This window comes from Dryobates pubescens, chromosome 3 (assembly GCF_014839835.1).
Source record: "Dryobates pubescens isolate bDryPub1 chromosome 3, bDryPub1.pri, whole genome shotgun sequence".
In the NCBI taxonomy this organism is placed as follows: Eukaryota; Metazoa; Chordata; class Aves; order Piciformes; family Picidae; genus Dryobates; species Dryobates pubescens.
In genome coordinates, this window is record NC_071614.1 from 9695516 (window position 1) to 9719557 (window position 24042).

Genomic DNA, 24042 nt, shown 5'->3' on the forward strand with positions numbered 1-24042 from the left:
CACTTTGGGCTCACTCTGAAAGGGTGAGAATAACTGCAGAAGCAGCAGATAATCATTGACCTTAATTCCTGCCCTCCATTTCCTTTGTTGCTTGTGTTGTTTCTTCACTGCTTGGACTGTTTCTAGCAGATACATTTTAAGGAAAAATGGAGAGGAGAAGGACAAAAGTGACAGCCTCTACCACATTCCTTCACAGCATTCAAATCTGCCTGCAAACCCCTGGCCCCTGATCCTTGCCTGGCCATTAAAATCAAGGAAGGAGAGGAAGAGCAAATGTTTGCTTACAAACAAAAGAGGATTAATGAAACAACCAAACTCACAATGAAAAATGGGGGCTAGAAAATTAATGTGCTTTCCCTCTGTTGGTCTCCTCACCTTATTACTCCTCCTTCATCCCATTCTCAGTCTCCCATAATGGTGTTTCCTTCAGTGCCTTAGGAAATGGCTTGCAGGCTCCTAAGTCAGTAGTGCAGCAACATTTCATGCGCAGCTTCTGGAACGGGGATCATGGCCAGAGCCCCACTAATTTTCATGCAAATTAGTGACTGTCTATAAAGGTCAGAACTGCCACATGGTAAGAAAAATGCAACAGCAGGGCAAGCTTAGTGGAGTTAAGGGTTTGCTCATGATTTCTCTTTGTTTCTTTTTTCCTCAGAGCCCTGTAGAAAATAGCCCTGTCCCTGTCACAAAGAGCACAACATTATGATTTGAGACATGATTTTTATGAGTCAGATGAGAAGTGGATAAGGCACTAATGCACTCGCATCTAAAAGAGAGGAGGAACGAAATGTCAATCTCCCCTTGATTTTTGCTCTCAAAGAAATGTAACAGAAGCCTGGTCTCCTGAATCACAGGTATGAATCAGAGTTTCACAGATTTTTTTTGGTGATTTTTTTTGGTTGGGTTTTTTTTTTTTGATAGTAATTGGCTTCACACTCATTTCTTCAAAAAGGCTCTGCAATTATTGCAGACAGGACAAAAGGAAGAAAGTTGATATGGTATTACAGCGTGAAGCTCCATCTGGAATAAAGGGCCAACTAGCAGGTATAAAATTCTGTCTTTTAGCACAGGAGGGGACGACTGCTCTGTGGTTCCTTTTACACTGGGCAGAAACTGGGACTGCAGCTGCACTGGAGTTTTTCTGAATTTTTATTTATTTGGTTTTCCTTCACTTGGTAAATAAAGAAACCTTTGACACCTTTGACACCATCCCCCACAGCAAACTCCTGGCCAAGCTGTCAGCCCGTGGCTTGGACACGAGCACTCTGAGCTGGGTTAGGAACTGGCTGGAGGCTGAGCCCAGAGAGTGCTGGTGAATGGTGCCATGTCCAGCTGGCGGCCAGGCACTAGTGGCATCCCGCAGGGATCAGTGCTGGGCCCCATCCTGTTTAATATCTTCATTGATGATCTGGATGAGGGGATTGAGTCAGTCATCAGTAAATTTCCAGATGACACCAAGTTGGGAGCAGGTGTTGATCAGTTAGAGGGTAGAAGGGCTCTCCAGAGGGACCTTGAGAGGCTGGAGAGATGGGCAGATCCAACAGGATGGCATGCAACAAGTCCAACTGCCAGGTGCTGCACTTTGGTCACAACAACCCCAGGCAGTGCTACAGGCTGGGGCTAGAGTGGCTGGAGAGCAGCCAGGCAGAAAGGGACCTGGAGGGACTGGTTGACAGCAGCTGAACATGAGCCAGCAGAGTGCCCAGGGGGCCAAGAAGGCCAATGGCATCCTGGCCTGCATCAGCAATAGTGTGGCCAGCAGGAGCAGGGAAGTCATTGTGCTCCTGAACTCAGCACTGGTTAGGCCACACCTTGACTACTGTGTCCATTTCTGGGCTCCTCAATTTAAGAAGGACATTGAGACTCTTGAAGGTGTCCAGAGAAGGACAACAAGGCTGGGGAGAGGCCTCGAGCACAAACCCTGTGAGGAGAGGCTGAGGGAGCTGGGGTTGTTTAGCCTGGAGAAGAGGAGGCTCAGGGGAGACCTTCTTGCTCTCTACAACTTCCTGAAGGGAGGTTGTATCCAGGAGGGGGTTGGTCTCTTCTCCCAGGCAAAGCAGCACCAGAACAAGAGGACACAGTCTCAAGCTGCACCAGGAGAAGTTTAGGCTGGAGGTGAGGAAAAAGTTCTTCCCAGAGAGAATTGTTAGCCATTGGAATGTGCTGCCCAGGGAGGTGGTGGAGTCACCATCCCTGGAAGTGTTCAAAAAAAGACTGGATGAGGCACTTGCTGCCATGGTTTAGTTGGTCAGATGGTGTTGGGTGACAATTTGGACTTGATGATCTCAAAGATCTTTTCCAACCTGGTTAATTCTGTATTCTGTATCTGAAGTAGTTGAGGATTTAATATTTGACTGACTAGGCACAGGACTATTGATAGCTTTCTGCTTCCTGAACCTTTACCTTAATCTGTCTTCCTTTGCTGTCTAAAACACTCTACACCACTGTTTTCATTTCAGTTTTATAATTAGAAACCACCTGAAAAAGAAAATTAAAAAGAATTCCTGAAGTCCAGGGTGGCATCTGTAAAGCAGGAGATGGAGCCATGGGTTCAGAAGAGGTGCTGAGCTTCTCTTGTTTTGCATGGTGGGATGCTGAAGGTCTGTATCCTGCAAGATCAGCTTCAGGGCATGCTTCATTCCACTGGATTTAGCACTGGCAGGACTGGAACTTCAGCGCTTAGCAGAGTGAAAAGTACCATCACAGTGTGCCATGGTTCGGGTGGTTTGCATTTTCAGCTGCTCAAAACCTCTCTGAAGTAGAATTGGCAGAAAATTTACACCCTTTTCAGTGCACTCACTTAGACTGGGCTTCCATTCTTTTTCAGCTGCACGAATTTGTGTGTGTTACACCCAGCAAGAAATACCAACCTCTGACAACTCTTTTGCTAACAGCTCACAAACAGAAGGAAAATGCATCACACACAAGTGTGCATACTCTAATTCATTCACATCCAACATTAACTATTTGAGCACTCTCCTTTCTGCTGACTCTCCTGTTATTCCCTGTGCTAGCTCAGCTGCTCCCTTCTGCTCCTCCTGTGAGCTCTGCCATATATTTGGCATTAACCCTTTGGCCTCCAGTTTCCTCCATTGCTGCCCTCTGCTAGCATGCTTTGGTGATTTTCAAAGGTGAGCTTGGAAGAAGCTGCTCTGAAGTCTGATTTCATTTTTACTTAGTGTGCAGAAATGACCAGCAAGCTACAACAGTGTCCCTCTACTTTGGAAAAGAGCCAGGTTCAAAGACCATGGAGTTTTTATAAACCAGAATAGGTTTCAATCCTACACCATTGAAGCCCATTAGACTCGTGTACTCAAACATATTCTTTTCCCATCCCTAACCCAGTAGGGTACCAGGTGAGATAGATCAGGTTCAGCAGAGAGATATTACCACTGCATTCTCAAATTAGAGTGAAATTGGCTTGGCAGATTCTTCAATTGTACACCCATGGAGAGAACTTGTCCGCGGTAAATGTGTTTTAATCAAGTGCTACAAGTGAAACTTCAGAAGTACTGGAAGTAGGACTTAAAACAAAAAACCCTGACTTGTTTGGCAAAGTTTAATAAGCACACACATTGAAATGGATTTCACAAACAGGAAAGCAGTGTCAAAATTCGGTGCCCACACATGTGTATTTATCTTAATAGCTATTAGCCTATTACTAAGCTATAAATCTATCATGAAGGGCACTGGATATTGCCTTTCACCTGCTCTTTTCCTCTTCCTAAAATAGATCTCACTCAATAACCTTCCTAAACTTGGATAAGGGGTTCAATATGCAGTGGTATCCTTTCTCTTGTCAGACATGAGGTTATTACTGAATAATGACATTAATTAAAAGTGCTCTAACTGATGTGACTAATACAACCGGTTCACATCGGTGCTGAAGGACGAATCTCAACACGTTAGGGCTTAGTTTGGATAAGCAGCCAAAAGATTGATTATCCAAACATTATCCAAAGGCTGCTAGCTAAAATGGGAGCAGCAACAATTCAGATGAAAATCCTCTAACAGCAGCTGCTTTGTAGTTAGTTCCTTCAGCAGCTGCAGAAAGAACTGCTGTGGTTTATAACTGAAGGCATTATGAGAGCTGATCAAAATGGGCTGATATATGATGCCTTCCCAGCACTTCTCCAAACCATAATCATGGATACTGACACCTTTTGGGCATTGATTAATAGCTCTCAATGAGGTGTGGGGGGGGGGGCCTCCTAGCTTTCCATTTTGACCACTGACTGAAAATAAGCTCTGTTGTGGTATTTGATGAGACATATAAAAATGTGTTTGTATTAAGAACATATAACAAAGAATTATTTATGTTCTGTTTATATTTTCATTTGTAATAAAGGCTATAGATGTATATTATTAGTTATGCTACATTGCTGTGCATAAATCACATATATAGATAAATATTTCTGATGTTTCTGCTACATTCTACTTTTCAGTGACTGAAGGCAGAGTACTGTCTCCTTGACATGCTGTTCCACAGTCTGTAACAGCTATAACCGTATCTCTAAGGCTATTTTTCCAGTGCTTTAATTTGTACCTAATTATTTTCTTTACTGACACATCCAGCTTTCAAAGATCTCCACAGCTCCAGATTTTCCTTGCTTATGAACCCTGTTCTTTTCAAAAATAAATGAACTACCTTCTCATCTCCAAAATAAATGAGCTGCCTTTTATCTCCACCTATATACCAGCCTGGTCTGCTTCGTTGTTAACATAAATGCAAGCATCCTGTTGCTTCAGCTTGTTGGCTCCCAACTAAACTCTTCTCTACTTTACACATTGGAGTATCTTCAAGTCCTATCTTTGCAAAAAGATGTTCAAGTAATCAGACCATTTCCTGAGAACTCAGTGAAAAGACTGATAGGACAGCACAGCACTTGTAAATAGAGAAAATTCTATGGTAGAAATGCTTCCTCCTATTTAAAACTGCAGCTATTCAGGCCTGTTCCTCTCCCCTCACTTAGCACCGGTGATGCCCAGTGTGCAGTGGTGTAAGCAGAGCCCTGAGGTGTGCAGGCAGGCATGAGAGCCTACACCTCAGCAGGCAATGGAGCAGCTAAAATTCCCCCTTCCACTCCCCTGCCTGCAGTGCACACTGTGTGTATTGCTTTATGGTACCTTCATGTGCTTACTAACAAAAATAAATACTAAGTAGCTGAAGGAAAGAGCTTGGGAATAATAGACTAAGATGCCTTAATGTGAAATTCATTCAATTTTTGCCCACAAACTCAAACACAACAACAAATAGGCAAAAGATCTCCTCCTGTGAAAAATTTTCAGGTGTAGAAACTTACATTAAATTAACCAAATGAGTCATTTACCTCAAACAGGTCACCTTGCTTTAGTCCTTGTTCAAAGGAGACTCCCATCCACAACTCACAGTCTGCTCTCTGCCTGGGATTTATCTTTAGATTTTCGACTCAAAAGTATATTATTGTGCTCAGGATTAGTGAATGATGTCAGTATTACTTTATTCTGAACACATGATGAGTAATGGGGGGGAGGGGGGGTGGCTATAATTAGTTAACTTCCCTTTTTGGTCTAAAATTTCCTTCACGAGTAGGGGGGGGAAAAAAAAGAAGAATGAGAATAATTCCTTTAAAAAAATAAAAGAAAGACATAAAAAACCCCTGAAGAAACTCCTTCTATTTCCTCTAAAGAAGCCTTTCACGCTGAGTGCATTAAAAAAAACCCCACCACAACCTAAACACATTCATATGAAAAGCAATTTCCTTAGATAGCAGCATTCTTTATTCCCCTTGCTATTATTAAAGATGTTAGTGTTTGAATAGCTTTCTCCCTCACAAATCAGCTTTTCCTTTGGCTGAGGGAAGTCAGAACCCTGTGTCTGTGACATCTCATGCTGTTCCTCCAAAAATAATTGTTGTGCCACTGGTGCAGAAGAGATCGTGGAGCTGATGAACTTTTAATATGTTAAACACTCACCCTGACTCTAAAAGCTCTATTTTCACATTAGATACAGCCTGGCTTTGTATTGTGCACAATCAAAAAAAGGCACCTACATGCCCTGGGTGTACAAGCTGGACTACATACATTCATGAGCCCTTGAAGTGGACACAAGGAAGGGTGTCAAATACAAGGAGCCTGGTTCTAGTAGGTAAAGAAAAGCCCTTGCGAAGCTTTTCCTCAACTTCCAGCAGCTTCTGTTGAACGGAGCAGGAAGTAAAGATGCAGAATATCCTAAGATTCCCAAAGATGTGTATTTGGTCTCCACCTGAATGGACTTTTAAAATATTGCTTTGTCTTGTGAGAATGGAGTTTTTTACTGTAAGGGTGACCAAGCCCTGGAACAGAATGCCCAAGCACACAGTAGAGGCTCTCTCCTAGAAGATATTCAAACACCATCTGGACATGGTCCTGGGCAACTGGCTTTAGCTGACCCTTCTTGGGCTTAATGAGTTGGATAAGATAACTCTGGAGATCCTTTCCAGTGTTGTCATTTGAGATCCACAGTTTACAGTCAGAAGCTGTGGTTATTTGCTATTATGTAAGTTAATTGAGGCTACTAAGATGAACTACCAGTAAGAACATTTATTTTTCATGGGAAGCAAGATTAACTGGACAAATGGTGGAATACAGCTACATGTTTTCGTCAGCTGGGAGGTGGGCATTATTTTTACATTCTCCTTATTGTAATGATGTTCTTCTTAAAAAAACAAACAAAACCAAACCCAAAATCAAACTCAAACCCAGACCAAAACCCAAACCCAAGCCAAAACCCAAACCCAAGCCAAAACCCAAATCAAAACCCAAACCCAAATCAGAACCCAAACCCAAAACAAACCCAAATGGAACAGTTTCTTTAGTATATTTTTAGTTCTAATTCTTAGCACATGTGACACAGAGAACATTGTGCACCACATTTCACAGTACCTCCAGCAATGAGTAGCAACCTCCTCAGTTTTAAAGAGCACACTACTCCTCACACCCCAAATCATGTATTTTCCACATCTCACCCTGTTGACACTGAACTGTTGGAAGCAAAGGGCTCAAGATGGAGGTAAAGAAAACTGGGACACTGTCAGAGTGTTAAGCAGCCCTGAAGGAGGATGGTGATTAATTAGGTGACAGGTTTGACACCAAGGGTCAGATGGCAGCAGCTACTTTGCCTGTTTTGGTTTTGCTTAGAGAGTTTTGCCCTAAAAATTCTTCAGGAAAGCAATGCAAATTCTGGCTTCATTGAGGATTTAATTTGATGCACTTTTCCTTCAGAAATCCACATTAACCAACAACTAAATTGTTTTATCTTACTGCTTGATTAGGAGTCTCACATTTCTGCGAATAAGCTATTGTGCATGTAAATTCTAGAAGCAAAGCAATAGATCTAGATCTTGTGTGATCAGGGAGAAGTAGTAGGCTTCATAAAATAAAACAAAAAGGGATAAAAAAATGAATATACATGTGTGTGTATATATATATATATGCATATTTTTGGCTTGAGTCTTCAGATCATGATTAGCGGGACCAAATCCTGAAAACAGTAAAAAAGTAGTAGTCTGAGTATGTCTATACTGCCCTTAGCTTATACAAGCCACATTTAGGCATCACTGGCACCGGAGAGCTGTCAAACAGAAAGGGACCTGGGGATGCTGATTGACAGATGCCTGAACATGAGCCAGAAGTGTGCCCAGGTGGTCAAGAAGGCCAATGGCATCCTGGCCTGCATCAGGAATAGTGGGGCCAGCAGGAGCAGAAAAGGTATTCTGCCTCCATACGCAGCACTGGTTAGGCCACACCTTGAGTCCTGTGTCCAGTTCTGGGCCCCTCAATTTCAGAAGGACATTGAGACACTTGAACGCATCCAGAGAAGGGCAACGAGGCTGGGGAGAGGCCTCGAGCACAAGACCTACAAGAAGAGGCTGAGGGAGCTGGGGTTGTTTAGCCTGGAGAAGAGGAGGCTCAGGGGAGACCTTATTGCTGTCTGCAACTCCCTGAAGGGAGGTTGTAGCCAGGAGGGGGTTGGTCTCTTTTCCCAGGCAACCAGCACCAGAACAAGAGGACACAGTCTCAAGCTGTGCCAGGGGAAGTTTAGGCTGGAGGTGAGGAGAAAATTCTTCACAGAGAGAGTTGATGGCCATTGGAATGTGCTGCCCAGGGAGGTGGTGGAGTCACTATCCCTGGAGGTGTTCAAGAGGGGATTCAACGTGGCACTTGGTGCCATAGTTTAGTCATGAGATGTTGGGTGACAGGTTGAACTTGATGATCTTTGAGGTCTCTTCCAACCTTGGTGATTCCGTGATTCAAAATTATTGATTCCCTTCCTTGTTTATGGAGAGCTCTTACAATGTCTTCACATATTCAGATGCATTTTAATAGAACCACAGAATTATTTTGGTTGGAAAATACCTTTATGGTCATCCAGTCCAAGCATTCTCTAACTCCACTAAATCTGGTGCTAAACCACATCCCTCAGCACCACATCTTTACCTCTTTTATACACCTCCAGGGACGGAGATCCAACCACCTCCCTGAGGAGTCTCTTTAAGTGTTTGATAACTTTAATAATAATTTTATAGTTTTATTTTATAATCTAATAACAGATTTTATCACCTCTAGCTGTTAATTTCTTAAGGAAAAAAAATTGCAACTGGAAATATTTCCAGTCAAAATTATAGTTCCTTTTTAGATATATATAGTTTACTATCCTACTAATCTTCTTAACTGCTAGCAAACCTGGGGTGGGGGGGGAAATCAAGGACAGCAAACATCAACAGCTCAGGGGAGCTCTCAGGGGAGACCTCATTGCTGTCTACAACTACCTGAAGGGAGGTTGTAGTCAGGTGGGGGTTGGTCTCTTCTGCCAGGCAAGCAGCACCAGAACAAGAGGACACAGTTTCAAGCTGTGCCAGGAGAGGTTTAGACTTGAGGTGAGGAGAAAGTTCTTCCCAGGAAGAGAGATTGGCCATTGGGATGTGCTGCCTAGGAAGGTGGTGAGGTCTCCAACACTGGAAGTGTTTAAAAAGAGATTGAATGAGGCACTTGGTGCCATGGTTTACTTGATTAGATGGTGTTGGGTGATAGGTTGAACTTGATGATCTCGAAGGTCTTTTCCAACCTGGTTAGTTCTGTATCTTCTGTTTCTTCTACTAGAGAGAAATGAAGCTCATAAACTAGGGTCTGGGTAGGTCTATCTGCTTTCTCCAACTCTTCCACTAATTTGTGGCAGTTCTTTGTCATGTTTTAGTTGTGGTTGTTTGTTTTTATCCTGGTACATGGGTGATGTTTGGATTTAAATCCACTCATTCAGATATGAAAACTGTATTAACTTAGGAATGAAAGTAGAAAAGTTTATATCCCTTCCTCAGATCTTTCCCTGTAGTATCAGTTTTTAATCTTTCTCTCTCCTCTTTCTCCTTCATAAAAGAAAAACCCACACTGGAATGACACCTAGAAACTAAAATGGTATCTTCAAAGAAAGTCAGTGTTGAACTGCTTCAACTCTCAACAGGGTCTGTGCCAGTTTTACCACTGATATCCCTTTAACACTTTTCTATGTAGAATAAACCATGGTTTGCAAAAAAAAAAACCCAACAACAACAACCCACACATGAGTACCATTATTCACATCTTTGTTGCTCATCCTTGGAAACTCTCCACTTCTGTAACCATAAAGCTCTAAAATAAGGTTAACTTTTGTGTTCCAGATATTGTCTAATGCTGTTTGATTAAGCAAACTCAATTAGTTGTTGAAGAACAAAGACACGCAGAAAGGTCATGCTGAAAACAAGCAGCCTCATCTTCCATCAGATTAGGATGAGATTAAGTGAAAACCTAAATGGCATTTGCTGCTCCTGTTAGATTTAATTCTGACCAGCCACGAGGAATCATTTTTAGGAAGTAATAGGATTAATTAAGCAAAAATCAAGGTGCAGCATTCATTTTCTTTGCTGAAACAGAAGAAATGTCCCTGTGTGGCTTGTCAGGTTTTTGTTACTCCTTCATACTGGTTCTAGTAGCAGATGCTTGTGGCAAGAATATACAAAACCTAGAAAACAAAAGGCGGAACACAAGTGACAAATCTGCATTTTGGGAATGATCTTAGCTAAGTTTGGCTGACCAATAAAGTCTGAGTTAATAGAAGGAGATGAAAGATTACACAGAAACCAGATGGAACTCCCAGTTCCTTCTGTCAGCTTTCCAACCTAGAAGTATTTTTATGGTTTTAGCTCTTGTTTAAACATATTATTTTTTTAGAAACAAGGGACTTAGGTGGAATTCTGTATACAGAAGGCGGATGCATATTCACTGTGGCCATGGTAGGGAGAGGAAAATCCTTAGCGTGGAATCCATTCATCTAGCACAAAGATGAGAAAGAAAGTACCAGCAGGCCAGCTTTGGGCATTGAATATACATGTACACACGCACATTCAAATGAGGCAAAGAGGTCAGAAACTGGCTGCAAAGGTCAGGCAAGGAATTCTTCCACAAAGAGAAACAGATCAGGAGGAGAAATCGATTTTCTGACAACGGAATACTTTGAAGAGCACAGGGAAAATCTCAATGTCTTTTTCTACCTTCATTTGCAAACCAAAAGGCCCTCCACCACCACCCCCCAAAAAAAAGGCTTCCTTTTGGTTTTGCTGCAGTTAACAACTTTTATCCTGAAGTAACAGAAAACAGGAAAAAAAGCAGCAAGCTTCCCCAGTTCTGCTTAGAATGTCAGAATAGGGCAGAAAAGTAAATGTGAGACGTTCACATATGAAGTCTCTGGTTTTAAAATCCCTGGTTTAAAGCATCAGTTTGCTGAGGTAAAAGAGAAAAAAAAAAGTAAAGCTTTTGGAAAAATTCCAGTGCAACTCACTCAGCTGGACTGAGGCAAGGGACCTACCAGCTGCATTTTCCCCCCAGTTCTTTGTAGCCTGCCTATTGTTGCAGGAAGGGGATCTTGCTGCACTGCCACTGGGAATGAGGAAGCAGAGCTCTATCATATTACACTGATAGAAGCAGACATATCTTCATGAGCAGGGTAATTGCTTTAAGTATTGCCAGGACCAGGGCTGTAGATTAAGTAGCTATAGATATTTCCCTAAAGCTCCACCTGTGTCTTCTACCAGGAGCAGGGCTCAAATGCGACAAACTTGCCCAGTGTGTGTGAGTGTGTGTAATGTGGCCAGGACAGTGGAATATCTGATTGTTCAGCAAAAGAAAAAGATCAAGTCTTGTAATTTAAAAGCCTTACAACACTTAACCAATCCCTGCCAAACAAAATTACCTTAATGCTAAGGTGGAGCTGACATTGGTAGATGACTCCAAAACTGATCTTGAAATGGTGGTAAAATCAGTAACATTTCCAAATCCCTATTGTGCATTGATTTTCAGGACGCTTTTATTAATCACTGATACTAATGCTTTCTATTGATCAGCAGATTTTTCTGGGCACGGGTCATTTTGTTGCTTGCTACAATGCCTTATTGCTCTCTACAGCTACCTGAAAGGGGGTTGTAGCCAGGTGGGGGTTGGTCTCTTCTCCCAGGCAACCAGCACCAGAACAAGAGGACACAGTCTCAAGCTGTGTCAGGGGAGGTTCAGGTGCAGTGAGGAGAAAGTTCCTCCCAGGAAGAGTAATTGGCCGTTGGAATGTGCTGCCCAGGGACATGGTAGAGTCACCATCCCTGGGGGTGTTCAAACAAGGCTTGGATGTGGCACTTGGAGCCGTGGTTTAGTTGTCAGGAGGTGTTAGGTATTAGGTAGTAGGTTGGACTTGATGATCTCTGAAGTCTTTTCCAACCTGGGTGATCCTATGATTTTGTACAGCATTTCTGGCTCAGTCATATAACAAAAGACTCCCAGAGCCTAAGAGGATGTGGACCATTTGAAACCTACCTAGCAAATGGTTACATTTCAGCACTTAGCAGGTGATAATCAAAGTATAGTGCAAGTGTAGAGATTATTTCAAAAATGAATATTCTGGGAGAGGTGTGGGTGTCAAGTGGAAGGTGCAAATCTCATTAGGGTGGGTGCACACTAATAAGACAAGAAACAAGGGGTTCAAGCTTGAACACAGACACCAGTGATACTTTTGCACTAACTGATAAGCAGAGCAGGGAAGAAAACATTCACTTCTTGAAGTTTCCAAGAAACCTTTTGCCAGGATGGACTAGAATGTCATTGGGGTTTAGTCCATCAAAAGAGGAAAGGGGGGTGGGAGGAAGTCCTCATGGCCTGCTGACAAATATGCATATCCACACAAGCAAAGAGCATTGGCCATAGTTATTCAAACAGCCAGGTGAGACTAAGTGAAACCAATGGGACTGATACTTCTGAATTAACACAGTCATGCTCCTGCACATCAATAAACAATACCTGAAAACCTAATAAATTATATTATTCAATACAGTGAATGTGTAGCATCTATTAAATGCCTATGCAAGCTATTAAGAGCAGTACAAAGTAATGAAAACACAATTGCTGGAGAGCAAAGTAAGAGTTGATTCAAGCAACCAAGAGAACAAACTGTAATTGGGAGCTATTTGCACTTTGCTCCTATCAGAGACACAAACCAGGTTCTTAAAATGCTTCTGTGTTTGGGATTGGACAGTTGGTTGGTTGTTTTTTATGTCTTAACAAACAAGTAACTCTGCAATCACTGAATGACATCTAGGATATTAGATGAACTAAGTGATGCTGAAATACTTGTAGAACTTGGAGACATGAATCTGACTAGTGAGTATCAATGTTCCTATGATAATGCTCTCTTCCAACAGCAAAAACCAGACTATTTCCCTGAAATGTCTTCCCTCACTGAAAGGAAACCAACAGAATAAAGGAGATATCTGCACTGACTTGGAATCAAAGGGGCTCAGCTATACTTTCCTACAGGTTCACAAGTCAGGTTCATTTCACAGATCATAGAATCATAGAATCAACCACGTTGTAAAGACCTCAGATATCATCAAGTCCAACCTGTTACCTAATACCTAACACCTGACAACTAAACCATGGCTCCAAGTGTCACATCCAAGCCTTTTTGGACACCTCCAGGGACGGTGACTCCACCACCTCCCTGGGCAGCACATTCCAATGGCCAATCTCTCTTTCTGGGAAGAACTTTCTCCTCACCTCCAGCCTAAACTTCCCCTGACACAGCTTTAGACTGTGTCCTCTTGTTGTGGTGCTGGTTGCCTGGGAGAAGACCGACCTCCAACTCCCTTCAGGTAGTTGTAGACAGCAATAAAGTCTCCTTTGAGACACTTCTCCAGGCTAACACCCCCACCCCGCCCAGCTCCCTAAGCCTCTCCTCATAAGCCTTGTGTTTGAGACCTCTCCCCAGTGTTGTTATCCTTCTCTGGACACATTCAAGTATCTCAATGTCCTTCCTAAATTGAAGAGCCCAGAGCTGGACACAGGACTCAAGGTGTGCCCTAACCAGTGCTGAATACAGGGCAGAATGACCTCCCTGCTCCTGCTGGCCACACTATTCCTGATCCAGGCCAGGATGCCATTGTCCTTCTTGGCCACCTGGGCACACTGCTGGGCACAGTCCAGGCAGAGAAAACCCTGGCAACAACCTACCTCAGCTAATATGATCTATTTAAATATCTGCTAGTTATTATTTTATATTGGCAAACCCATTAGATTAATTATTGAGTACTTTTGTTTACAAATGTGCTTCTCTTAATGCTAACATTTATTTCCTGAGAACAGGAGAGGCTTGGGTCAATCAAATGTTTGGTTTTCTTAAAGTTCAGCTTTGCAACTGGTGCCATGGTTTAGTTGATTAAATGGTGTTGGGTGATAGGTTGGATTCAATAATCTCAAAATTCTTTTCCAGCCTGGTTAATTCTGTACTCTGTATTCTGTAACTGCTCTTTTCCCTTACTAAAGGTCACAGGGGGAGTGAATTCAGTTTTGCTTCCTTCCAAGCCACTCAGACACTGTAGATTCAATTTTGTCATCACTTGCATTCTGCTTGAGATTGACTAATAAAAAGAAAACAAAGGGACAGACAGAAGGGAGGGGGAAAAACCATTCCTAACTCCTCTGAGTCAGAGGCTGTCTATTTAGAATATGTTTATTCAAAACCTAGCACAATGGCATTCTGTTCTCATGACTGGGCCTCCTCTATGTTACTGTGATACTAATAATAAATTGTTATAAGCACAGAGAGTAAAAATTTTTATGCAGCCAAATGACAAGGAAACTTTGACCCCATTCTCAAAAGCACCTAAATTGCCTTCAGAGCCTGCATGCCATTTGCTTCCCAACATACAATGGCACTTTTGAAAATGTTACCTAAGATGTAAAAATGGATCAGTAACTGAGCCAAGCCTGAGATGCTGTGAATAAAGAAGCTGAAAGGAGAGGAAAATTCAATTTAAATGCATAGTACACACACGCATCTATCCTTACACACATACATGCACACATCAAGAGAATATGCAGCAAAGGATTCTCTTCACCTAGGAATATTTTGCATCAGCTCAAGAATCTTTCCAAGTGGCAAGCAAGCTTACATCCTAGGAAAAAATCAGCACTTCAGAACACCAAATGCTTTGTGAACTTTACGAACTCCTACACCGCTTCCTGAGGCGTGCAAAGCTTCAAACCTCAGAAGCAGCAACGTAATCCAGAAAAAAAAACAACCACCAAGTTATCCTAGGATGCTTATTTGCAAGCTTTCCCCCTTCCCCTGCTGTCTTGATTCTGGTTTCTCTACCCTGGTAGCCACATGTGTGATGCAGCACATCCCCTGCTAAATCTGTGCTGAGAAAACTCATGGCTGTCATGGAATAAAAAATAATATCACAGAATCACAGAATGTTAGGGGCTGGAAAGGATCTTGAGAAATCATCCAGTCCAACCCCCCTGACAGAGCAGGGTAACCTATTCCAGATCACACACCCACCCATCCAGGTGGGTCTTGTATATAGAATAAAATAGAAGTAGAGTAGAGTAGAGTAGAGTAGAGTAGAGTAGAGTAGAGAAGAGAAGAGAAGAGAAGAGAAGAGAAGAGAAGAGAAGAGAAGAGAAGAGAAGAGAAGAGAAGAGAAGAGAAGAGAAGAGAAGAGAAGAGAAGAGAAGAGAAGAGAAGAGAAGAGAAGAGAAGAGAAGAGAAGAGAAGAGAAGAGAAGAGAAGAGACCTTCAAGGAGGAAAGACTGAGGGAGCTGGGGTTGCTTAGCCTGGAGTAAAGGAGACTCAGGGGTGACCTTATCACTCTCTACAACTACCTGAAGGGAGGTTGTAGACAGACGGATGATGGTCTCTTCTCCCAGGCGGCCAGTACCAGAACAAGAGGACACAGTCTCAGGCTGCACCAGGGGAGGTTTAGGTTGGATGTGAGGAAAAAGTTCTATACAGAGAGAGTGATTGCACATTGGAATGGGCTATCTCAAGAGAGGGAGACTCCACAACCCCCCGGGCAATGTATCTTTTAAGGTGGTGCCCGGTGGCTATGGGAGACTTAATTAATTTCTGCCTTAAACTTTAATGCAAGTTTAAGAATGTGAAAACAGGGAGAACTACTCAGTCCTTGCTAGCAGTGTGTAAATATTTGTACTACAGAAAGGTACTAAGATGTTCCCTACAGCCCAAAACTACTTCACACTTTGTTTTCTTGCCTGCAGTTTTCATTTCTAACGTGAACTTCCCAATACAGAGCAGTCGGAATGACCCAAGATTTTCTCTGCCATATCAGGAGGAGACTTGACAGGATGCTTGGTTGCATGGTTTAGTTGGTTGGGTGGTGTTGGATGATAGGTTGGACACTATGATCTTGAAGGTCTCTTCCAACCTGGTGTGTTCTATTCTATTCTATTCTATTCTATTCTATTCTATTCTATTCTATTCTATTCTATTCTATTCTATTCTGTCATAACTCTGCCCAGTAAATGTTTGTTCAGGCAGCAAAGGTTAATGTGTCTCCACTTGAAAGTGACCAAAGGTCACTCCAAACTGGTCAAGTTTTACACTGTCAGACAGTGCCAGACTTGGATGAGTTACTGAGAAGCTGGCCCAGCTTCTTACTTCCAGGACTTTCTCAAGAGTAAGGCCGGGGAATTGCTGAGCTCTGGAACAGCCATAGTGCTTCTCGTTTTCAACAACACAGCCAAGAGCCATAGATAAAGCTTAGCCAGATCATCATGAATGTGGTGACATCACTGCTGTCAGGAGGGCAGTTTTGAATTCCTTTTTCAGAAGACTTTTGCCTTAGCATTTTTCCTGAATTAGAGACTTGGAAAAGAGCAGACTGGATGAGTCAAGATCAAGGTGAAATAGAACTGAAAGGTTTTCTTGAGACATTTGGAAAAGACCTAGGCAGCTGTGAATTGGAGAAGGAAGGCTGTTCAGCATAATTTATTTTAATACATAATTATATTCTTGATTGCCTTCTGTTCCTAAGAGATTTTCCTGCTTTGAAATGTTGGGGGGTTTTTTGTTTGTTTTTTTTCTTTATGATCAACAGAACAGTTTCAACAATTTCTTTTAGGTAGGAGGCTTATCCTAGTTACCAATATCACTGTGACCTGCAGAGCACAGCAGCAAAATGCACCTCCATAAGCTGATCTCAGAGGAAGAAGCTATGTCTAAAGGGAACTCTCATGGCCAGTCTGTTTCATCACACAGACCACAGGGACTTCATCAGGCCCTAAAATCCACTTTCAGAAGTTGTTCAGGGACCAGCACAGTGTTTTGAATCTCCCATTTCTGCTGACTCCTGAGTACCCTCAGAAGTTACATCTCTCCCTATAGCAGTCATGGAAACACATAATGATAAAGTTTGGACAGGATCTCTGCAAAGCATTGACTCCTCTGCTAGAACAGGGTCACCAAAAGCAGGCTGCACAAGAAAGAGTCCAGCTGGGTTTTGAATGGCTCTAGAGATGGACACTCCACCACGTCTTCTGGCAGCCCATTCCAGTGATCTACCACCCTCAAAGTAAAGTTCCTCCTCATGTTTCGATGGAACTTCCTATGTTCAAATCATGCCTGTTACACCTTGTCCTGTCACTGGGCACCACTGAAAAAGCCTGGCCCCAACTTCCTGGCACACACCCTTGAAGTGTTTATAACCATTGATAAGATCCTCCCTCAGTCTTCTCTTCTCCAGGCTAAAAATTCTCAAGTGTCTCAGTCTTTCTTCATAAAAGAGAAGTTCCAGTCCGCTCACCATCTTTGCAGCCCTCTGCTGTACCTTCTCAAGCAGTTCACTGTCCTTCTTAGAGCTATTGTACACTTACTAGCAGTGGCTCCAGAGGATCTATCACAACTGAACACAGATTTCCACAGTTTTAACTCTTCCTCCTTTCAGCTATTTGATGCTGGTGGTCATCGAGGAAAGGTCCAGCCATACACTCACTGACCTTTCTCTTGAGCTGCCAACCACTAAGTAGTTCCATATTCTTTTGACATAATCTTGAGATGATATCAGAATAGAATAGAATAGAATAGAATAGAATAGAATAGAATAGAATAGAATAGAATAGAATAGAATAGAACAGAATTAACCAGGTTGGAAAAGACCTTTGAGATAATCGTGTCCCACCTATCACCCAACACCATCTAATCAACTAAACCATGGCACAAAACACCCCATCCAGTCACTTCCTAAACACCTCCAGTGATGGTGACTCCACTACCACCCTAGGCAGCACATTCCAATGGCCAATCTCTCTTGCTGGGAAGAACTTCTTCCTAACATCCAGCCTAAACCTCCCCTGGTGCAGCTTGAGACTGTGTCCTCTTGTTCTGGTGCTGCTTGCCTGGGAGAAGAGACCAGCCCCCACCTGGCTATAACCACCCTTCAGGAAGTTGTAGACAGAAATAAGGTCTCCCCTGAGCCTCCTCTTCTCCAGGCTAAGCAACCCCAGCTCCCTCAGCCTCTCCTCATAGGGCTGTACCTCTCCCCAGCTTTGTTGCCCTTCTCTGGGCACATTTCAGCAACTCAACATAATATGATCTTTCTTTAATTGCTTATTGTATAATAAGGAGCTCCAGTAGGACAAGCCCACAAATACCTTGCAACAGTACTCTTCTATGATCAATATACATTTCCATGGGGATGTTGTGTCCTTTTTTTTTTCCAGTGCTGAGTATTGTGGCAGAATGACTTCCCTGCTCCTGCTGTCCACACTATTTCTGATGCAGGCCAGGATGCCATTGGCCTTCTTGTCCACCTGGGCACCATTCTACCATGTCCCTCAGCATCACACCTATGACTCTTTTCAACACCTCCAGGGATGGGGATTCAACCACATCCCTGGACAGGCTGTTCTAGCATTTGAAAACCCTTTCAGGGAAGACATTACCTCTGATGTTTAACCTGTTGGAACTTGAGGACATTTCTTCTTGTCCTTTCACTTGTTCCAAGCGAGAGGAGACCAACACCCACCTGGCTTCAACCTCCTTTCAGAGAGTTGTAGAGAGTAAGAAAGTTTTCCCTCAGCCTCCTCTTCTCCAGATGCCCTCAGCCACTCCTCAGAAAATTCGTTCTCCAGCCCCTGTTAATCTCTTGCATATTACTTTTACAGTGTGTTCAGGGACAAGAAGGCAAGTCTGCTGTCCTTATTGACTTCAATTTTCAGCATAGCTATTTCACCATCCCCTTCTGCCTTTAATTCAGTCACAAAGGGCCATACATTGGCAAGTTATTATTATTTATTTGCACCACTTTACTGCCTGGACACCCAATGGAGGATCGATTGCACTGTGCAGTATTCAGACATATAACAGAGTCCCAGCCTCAGGCAGTCACAGTCTGTGTGGCAAGTACAGCAGGCAGACACAAGTGATAAATAGGCCAGGGCTGGGTGAGTGAAAAATAAAATGCTCAAATTTGATCAGAAAACAAAGGTCCCAACTTCCTAGGCTCTGTATTTGTCCCATCTCTTGCATCCCATTCTAGCAGTTGATTCCTAAGCTCTTCTGGACCCACACTTAATATGCTTGCACACAGACACATTCCATGAATAAAAATATGATAATAATTTTAGATGTGCTTAGAAACCATATGTATATGCATTATACTAAATGCTCAAAATTAGGGAGAAAGACTATCAGCAATCACAAGGCTTTGCACGGATATTGGAGTGCATCTAATCATGAGCACATGTAGGTGTTTTTGCTGCACATCTCACTTTGCTGCATGTACACAGCTAATCCATATTAATATCCTGCCACATCATTATCCTATTTTACACTTGCAAAGATGGAAAAAAAGGCTGGAGAAGAGTCTGGATAAATCATAGAAGCATAGAACAGTAAGAGCTGGAAGAGATCTCCAGAGATCATCCTGTCAAATCAGGATCACCTAAGGCAGGTCACAAAGGGACACATCCAGGTGGGTCTTGAAAGTCTCCAGAAGAGACTCCACAACCTTTCTGGGCAGTCTGCTCCAGGGCTCCAGCACCCTCAGAGTAAAGAAGCTTTTCCTCCTGTGAAGGTGGGGTTTCCGGTGTTCCAGTTTGCATCCATTGCCCCTTGTCCTGTCACCACTAAAAAGAGGCCATCCCCTTCTTCCTGACACCCACCCTGAAGATATTTATAATATTAATAAGATCCCCTCTCAGTCTTGTCTTCTCCAGACTAAACAGCCCCAGGTTTGTCAGCCTTCCCACATCAGACAGATGCTCCAGTCCTTTAATCATCCCCACAGCTCTCCACTGGACACTATTTTAATATACCCCTGTTCTTCTTGAACTGGGCACCCACAACTGGATAAAATGCTCCAGATGTGGCATCACCAGGGCAGAGTACAGGGGGAGAACTTTCCTTGGTCTGATGGCCACACTCTTCTTAATATACCCCAGGATACCATTTGCCTTCTTGGGACATTGCTGTCCCTTGAGTAACCAATCCACCAGAACTCCAAGGCCCTTCTCCATGGAGCTGCTTTGCAGCAGGTCAGCCCCTACTGGTGCATGGTGGTGTTCCTCCCCAGGTGCAGGACTTCACACTTATTCTTGTTGGAGTGTTGCAGAAAATAACCTAGAGAGCACCAGGCAGTACTGAAAATGAGTGACAAGAGCAACTGTCTTGAACAACTGTCCATTTATGTTCTTGCTAGAAAACTCTCCTTGATTTTCACTATAATTGTTGTTTATGATGGACATTTCATCGACTTGGTCACAATGAATCCATTAAGAGATGCCATTTGATAACTGATGGATGACATTAAGCAAACAAGTGCAGGCTGACATTCAGGCCAGTAGCAAAGTGAGTCAGTGGGAAAAAAATATAATCAACCACCCTCTTGTAAAATGCCCTGGAATTTCAAACAGATTTGTCTTGCTGAATTCACTGAGCTGACTCTTCAAATCAGGCTGCACACATCTGAGGTGAAAAGAGGGGCTGTGGTCTCTGTACACACAGGGCTTAGGCTGCTCATCAATGCCTCCACTTAGAATCTTAGAATTGTTTGGGATGGAAAAGATCTCTGAGGTCATCGAGTCCAACCCTTAAACTAATGCCACCATGCCATTAAAGCATGTCCCAAAGTTCCATGGCCACACATTTCCTGAACACCTTCAGGGATGGTGACTCCACAACATCCTTGGGCAGCCTATTCCAATGCCTGACCACTCTTTCTGTAAAGAATATTTTCCTAATATCCAACCTAAACCTCCCTTGGCAAAATTTCAGGCAGGTTCCTTTCATACCAAGCCCCACATCTCACATCTTGCTTTTTACACATATAGAAATGCATAGGAATTGATCCAAACCAGAAATGGGAGCAGAATGATGACATGCAGACACCCCACCTACTAATGTGCTCAAGAACCTGTCTCAAGATCATGGCAATGCATTTTAACAGTGCCTTGACATGTTCCTGAGCACTGGAATCCATTCTTCTATAATATCTAACTTCTAGAAGCACTTCTGGTATATTTTTGACCCAGCCAACCTGCATGATTCTACATTAACAGTTCCTAACAATTTTCATGTGTATTTTGAGAACTGGCTGGGGCCTCCCAGTGTGCAATAGAGGTGATGTGACTCGATGTTGAGGAGTGAGACGCTTTGCTGTATATGGATACTGGTTATCCATCACCTGTTGGCATGAGGGGAACAGAGTGGTACAGGGGAGTTTAACACAGCCTCGTGGCCACAGTCTTTGCCCTGCCAGCTGGCTGTGACACTGGGACTTGATGGAAGGTCTGTTTTCTAGCTGTAATGGAAACCAGTGACTACCTTCCTAAGACCAACTCTGCATGACTTTGCCACCTAAATCCCAGAAGGATTTAACCAATGAGTTAAATTCCAAAAGCCTGCTGGCTCATTTGGAAAGAGCTTTGTAAGCTTTAACAGTTTGTATAGGTTCAGCAATACCCTGGCCAAAAGCTTGAATGAGACATGCAGCAAACACTGTTGAGCACACAATAACCACATCCAGCTCAGCAAGTTCTCTCAGCTAAAAATACTTCATGTTGAGAAGATATTAGATGCAAACATCATGTATGAACTCACTCTAAGCACCTGCTGATGGCCACTACTGGCAAGAAAATACTGGAGCAGACAGCAGTTGCTGTCTACAACTACCTGAAGGGTGGTTGTGGCCAGGAGGGGGTTGGTCTCTTCTCCCAGGCAACCAGGACCAGAACAAGAGGACACAGTCTCAAGATGCACCAGGGGAGGTTTAGGCTGGAGGTGAGGAGAAAGTTCTTCACAGAGAGAGTCGTTAGCCATTGGAATGGGCTGCCCAGTGAGGTGGTCGAATCATCGTCCCTGGAGGTGTTCAAGAGGGGATTGGACGTGGCACTCGGAGCCATGGTCTAGTAGTCATGAGGTGTTGGGTGACAGGTTGGACTTGATGATCCTTGAGGTCTTTTCCAACCTTGTTGATTCTATGACTCTAACTGTAGTCACCACATTATGTTTTAAGGTGTGCCACCTATTTGTGTACTGAGAGACTCACACATCCACATGCACAAAACAAAATGCTTTACAAAGCTTTTCTGAGGTTATAACTGTACAGGCTTTCTGTGGGGTGGCCAATAACCAACAGCCAACAGAAGAATTTTCTAGAGGTTAAAAAAAAAATAAAAGAATTCCACCCTAAATTCAAACTAAAACCAGAAACACAAGGTCAATGGCTACAAATGAGCAGTCTCAGAGAACGAAGTCTTTATTCTTGATCTATTCTTGGCCAGCATAAAGGAATGCCTTGCTATTATATGTGCCTTTTTTATCCATGTCCCCCACTGAGTAAATGATAGTTAAGCACACTTGCATACAGTGTCTGAAAAGAAAATGAGCATTTTTTTGCTAGTTAATTTGAAGTGTAGGTGTCTGATTAATTTTAATGCAGTTATTCCCTAAGAAACTAGTTTATTAGGAGAAGCTGTGAATGCTGCTCCTCTTCCCTGGCTGTTGTCTCTTACACATTTTCAGGTATTTGGGTTTTTTTTCATGAGATCTGTTGCTGTTTTTCATAAAATAAAGCCCTCTTCATCACCAAATTAGGGTGATTAATTTAGGGTCTGTACCTCAGAAGTACATCCCGAGCTTAATAAAAGAAATGAATTAACAGAGCTGAAGCCAGCGAAACATAAAGATGCAAAGCACTGATGGAGAATTACACTGAAAAGGACATGCATCATTTTTAACAGTCTGCTTATATGTAGCATTTTTAACTTGTAACACAAAGGCTGTGTGCACTTTGTGGAAGGGCTCTCATAGCTGGGCTTCTGAGCAGTGGCTGAGGACATTCAGTGGCAAACTGCCTTTTCTCTCCCGTGTAACAAGCGAGCAGCCATTCTGCCATTGCTGAATCTAAATGTCAGTGGTCATGACTGATCCTCCCTGGGTTTTCTGTCATCCCTGTTAACTGTGAACAGAACAGGCAATGTTTGTCACCCAAATTAGCAGATGTGGCCAGCAAGACTTTGCAAGGATGTCAGGCACTCGAGCTGACTGCTCTTGCTGCTTTGCAAGTGCTGTGAGCAGGAAGGTAAAAAGTGCTCAAGCAGCTGTGGAATTCACAGATTCCAGCCACAAGTTTCACAACATGCCAAGATTTTATCCCCCCAAGACCATTTTTTCCTTTCCCCTACCCCTTACAAAAAACACTAGAGATATTCTTTGACTGTTCTTGTAAAAATCCAAGACACTCTGCCTGCTCTTTTACACAGTATTCATCTCCAGGCTGGGACTGCCAATTATAGCTCCACCTGGGCTCGGGAATAAAAGATGTCAGAATATAGCCTTTGTCCTTTTTTGACTGCTTTATACTGCTATTACATTGATTGCTCCTTGTTTCCCTGCAAATGGGGTCCTACAATTGCAGTCCACCTCCTTCCCTCCCTCTAGCAGATTCCCTGCTCCTTGTTCCAATCTTATTTTCTTCCCTTTTCTGCCTTTTTATTTTTCCCCCTTTTATAATTAATTTTTGATAGATGTTGAGTTTTGATAAGACTTACTCACCTGCCTCTGAACCACTTCTTTATTAGATTTTAAAGCACATTTAGAGACAATCAAAGTCAGCAGTGAGATCAACATGGACTCTTTCTTTAGCCCCTTATGCCTCATTGGCATTTTGTGATTCTGACTGCTTTTAATGTATTTTTTTTTTCTATTCAATTTAGAGACCTGGTGTGGATTCTTCTAAATGAAAAGTGGATCCCTGCCCCTTAGTGGTCTATTCACATCTGCCCAGAGAGTGGAGTAGGAAGGCCACAGCCAACAATGCCAATACAACCCTATAAAGATTAATAGGGTACCTGAAAAGCAACAAGGACTTTGAGTGATTTCAAGGATTCCAAAGACTCAAGAAATCAATTTCAGTGAAAATGTCCTTGCTAATTTAGTACCTGATAGTATTTGACACCTCTGTACTCCAGTAAGAGCACTGAGCAATATAAGGAAGAGATTCCTGTGTGTGCTTTTTGCCATCAGGTTTTCAAATTGAAATGAATGCTGGCTAAATCCACTTGGACAGAAAGATAAAGAATACCTTGTAAAGCCTACCTACTCAAAGCAAAAGTTAGCTCTATGATTATCTTCTCGTCTAGTGAAAAGAAATAAATCACTGATGGAAAATAAATTATGGAGACTGGCTAAATAAGAGCAGACTATTG